The following is a 3,836-nucleotide window of genomic DNA, read 5'->3' on the forward strand; positions in this document are numbered from 1 at the left end:
CCCCGCTCGCCCGCCCGCCGACCCCGGGGGCCCCCCGCACCTCTCTTTGTGTCTGGCTGCTCCGTGCCGCCGCGGCGGCTGCTGCTGCGGCTGCGGCTGGGCCTGGCCACTCGTGTCTCGCTCTCGCTGGGAGAGAAGCGGAAGTGCAGCAACAGCAACTATTAACCAGGCAATGGCTTCCCCGGCCGCACACGCTCCGCGCCACTCCTCCTCTCCGCCCCGCCCCGCGCCCCTCCCCCGCCGCACCTGGGGGCCGCGGCCCGGAGCCCCGAGCGACCCTGGCGGGGGGGCCTGGGGGACCCGGAGCCTGGCGGAGCCGCGGGAGTCGGGCGGGATGGGGGGTACCGGGGAGGGCGGACGTTCTCCCCCAGTGGGGCTTTAGGAAAGGGCTGGGGGGTGGGGATGAGGTGGCCGGTGTCTGGGGGGAAGATGGTACTCTCCTGGCGAGGACTTTGACGCCTCCTCAAAAGTGATCGGTTTAAAGAAAAAGAAAGAAAAAAAATTTTAAAATCCCCTAACAGGGTTTTCCTTCGGGCTGACACTTGTTTCTCCCTCTGGCAATTTACTTGCTAGGAGCAGAGGTCAAGCCTATGAGAAAAATCCCAGACTAGGTTTCTGTTCAGGACACTAGGCGTGAGCAATTTACATTAGATACACCCCTTCACTTGTTATAGAAAAGGATGTGGTTTTTTTTTTTTCTTTTTTTCCACTGTATGCGATTGGAGTTCGTGACAGGTAGCTGCGATCTGTAACCGGGCTTGGGAATTGTAAAATCACTGGGAATAAACCTTAAACTGCTGGTATTGACAGGACTTGGAATTCTTAAATTAGGCATAAAGTCTATGTTTTAGAAATTGGGGAGAAAGTTCTAGAAAGCACCTTACGCACTTTTTGCTCCAATACGATGCTATTCAAACAATGTTTTTAGAATAATCACACGGTAGTGTCACTAAAGGTTTCCTTTCCTGGCACTGTACCAAAACTTATTTTTTAAAAACATTCCACCATTAAATTAGGACTTAGTTTCTTACCCGTTTGTCGTTTGCCCTGAAGGTAAAAACAGATCCCTACAGTCCAAGTATAAGGTGCCACAGACACAAGAGCCTGGGCACTGCCCAGACTATCACACTCAGATTTTCACGGTCCACTTTAAATGATCTCATTCAAAGTGTCATTGCTTCCCAAGGCAATAGTGTCTTCAGGTCCCGTAACAGGATATAAAGAAAGCTCGTGGCATATCCAGTATCCAGAGTCTCACTATCTGGCTAAACCCCTCTAGCCTTCAATTTGAAACTCCAGCTGTGTTGAATTCATAAAGCAATGATGCACTTTATTTACCCAGACTTTAAGGAAACCTGTATCCCATAGGAATCGTCTTCAAACTGTGTGTAAAATCACCCGTGAGACTTCTACAGGTCATCATTTGAGCCTCCTGTCTGCAGAAAGAGCTGTTCCTCCACTACCCAAAGCATATGAATTTTGAAGAAATCCTTACTTGTGTTTGCTTTTGTATGTGCCGGTAGAGTTTATAGATGATGATAACATTGGTAGGTCATGGTGGTTCAAGTGACCCTGCACTTGGCAGTGAGACGCAAGCAGACCTCTTTAAGTTTAAGGTCAGTCTAGTCTATATAGTAAGTTCCAGGCCATCCGTAGGTACATATTGAAATCTTGTCTCCAAAAACATCACAGAAAGCTAGAAATTAGTAAAAGAAGATAGCTATGTACTCAGAATATTCTGAAGTAAAGATTATTATTTTTTTAAAAAAATTTAATTTAAAAACTGTTATGTGTTCGTAGACCAGGCTGACCTTGAACTCACAAAGATCTTCCTGCTACTTTCCCCGTATTGGAATTAAAGGCATGCGCCACCATATTCAGCTTCTAGCTTTTCTGCTTTTTCTTTCAACAGTTTTGTAAACTTAGCCCAGAGCCTTAACACAAGTTGGACAAGTTCTCTACACCCTGCCTAGGTTGACTGATGTACTTAGCTACAAGGCCTGAGGACCTAAACTGACCTCCCTGGCCTCAGTTTCATCATGTATAGAAGGCAAGAATACCCACATCATATTGACTGATGGGATTAAATGTCTATCTATAACCAACATGGTCGATTAACTATTCTGCAAAGTAAATGAGTAATTCCACCCTGGGCCTGCGTCTAGGATCTTTCAGACCTAGAATTGATGATGAGTAATTTGAAAAACAAAAAACAAAAAAACCTCATAGTCAGAAGGTCAAGGCCGTGTCTTGAGTTTAAGGACACCCTGGGTTACAGGTGCGTAGGCTGTCACAAAATAAATAGATGAAGTTTAGAAAGAAAGAAAGAAAGAAAGAAACAAAGAAAGAAAGAAAGAAAGAAAGAAACCATTTTGGAGAAAAGCAGAGCTGAGGAATGAGGATGTTCACTCCCAGAGGGGCCGAGACTACATTCTAGCTTACACTCATGTTTCTGTTGAAGAAATGAAGGTGGAGAAAGCTTATGAATTTTTTTTAAACCTTTGTTTTTGTTTTTGTGTTTTTGATTTTTAGTTTCTCGAGACAGAGTTTCTTCATGTAGCCTTGGCTGTACTGGAACTAGCTCTGTAGACCAGGCTTGCCTTGATCTCCTAGAGATCTACCTGTCTCTGCCTGCAGAGTGCTGAGATTAAAGATCAGCTAAACCCATGGGTCTCCTTCAAGATCATGCAGTAAATACAAAGCTGGTGGTTCACCACCCACGCGTGACCTTGTCAGTTCCCGCAGTATTGGTGTGGGAGAAAGACCTCAGTGACAGTAAAGAGAAAGTATTAAATAAAACAGAGCTCTGAAAATATTATCAAGAATGCACTAGCTGGGCAGTGGTGGCACACACCTTTAATCCCAGCACTCGGGAGGCAGAGGCAGGCAGAGCTTTGTGAGTTTGAGGCCAGTCTGGTTTACAAGAGCTAGTTCCAGGACAGGCTCCAAAGCTACAGAGAAACCCCGAAAAAAAAAAAAAAAAGAATGCACTAATGCACTTAGTGGATATGAAGTACTATGTACTATATGCAGTAGGTATGGTGGCGTGCATATGCCTGTAATCCCAGCATTTGAGAGGTGGAAGCAGGAAGATCGAGAATTCAAGAGTAGGCGGGTCAGGAGGAGTTCAAGACCAGTCTCTGATACAAAGCAAGTTCAAGGCAAACCTGGACTACATGAGACTGTTTTAAAAAAAATAAAAAAGAAAATTAATTAATTAATTAGCAATACCAACCAAGAGAGCTGAGAAAGTGGGGAGATGGGAACACAGTGTCCTCTGTTCACATTCTCTATCCCGAGGGTAGTCATTATTCATTCTACGTTTATGGATATGTTTCCATGTTTTCTTTGTAAAAGAATAATAACCATTATCTCCCTACTTCCCCATTCCCAGTTTCCCCAGAGGTAGCTGCTTCCTGTTGTAGGCTCTGGGAGTGCAAGCAAATGTTACAACCCCATTAAATGCCATGATTGGGCTGCTCCATTTACACTAAAAAAAAAACCAAACAAGTTTATGTAACTGGGAGCTGACATCCCAAAGGCATAGTGAGCCCGACTCTGCATTTTACCAAATTCAAGGCCAGACTGAGCAATATAGAAAGAACCGTCTGGAAATATGAGCAAGCGCTTGTGCACGCGCACACAAACACACACACACACACACACACACAACTGGCAAGGACATTACATTTGATAATATAGCTAGGGATGGTAACTCAAGTCTGTAATTCAACACTCACAAGGCTGAGACAGAAGGATCACCCCAGTCCATCCTGTGCTACAATAGTGAGTTCCGCTGCAGTCTGGGCTTGAGACCCTGTTTCAAAAACAAAAAC

At 44.9% G+C, this 3,836-nt stretch overlaps 1 protein-coding gene across 2 annotated transcripts in view; it reads right to left on the bottom strand.

Annotated features, from left to right (window-relative positions):
* Ube2e1 (ubiquitin conjugating enzyme E2 E1) overlaps positions 1-327 on the bottom strand; it is a 58,397-nt gene extending 58,070 nt beyond the window's left edge. Inside the window, exon 1 of one of the 2 annotated variants that reach the window (XM_026779663.1) lies at positions 41-327. The gene's annotated coding sequence lies outside the window, so the exon portion shown is untranslated. The remainder of the gene's footprint in view (positions 1-40) is intronic. The other variant, XM_005348563.3, reaches the window with a different exon arrangement.
* Positions 328-3,836: the final 3,509 nt, after the last annotated feature.

This window comes from Microtus ochrogaster, chromosome 6 (genome assembly GCF_000317375.1).
Source record: "Microtus ochrogaster isolate Prairie Vole_2 chromosome 6, MicOch1.0, whole genome shotgun sequence".
NCBI classification, from domain to species: Eukaryota; Metazoa; Chordata; class Mammalia; order Rodentia; family Cricetidae; genus Microtus; species Microtus ochrogaster.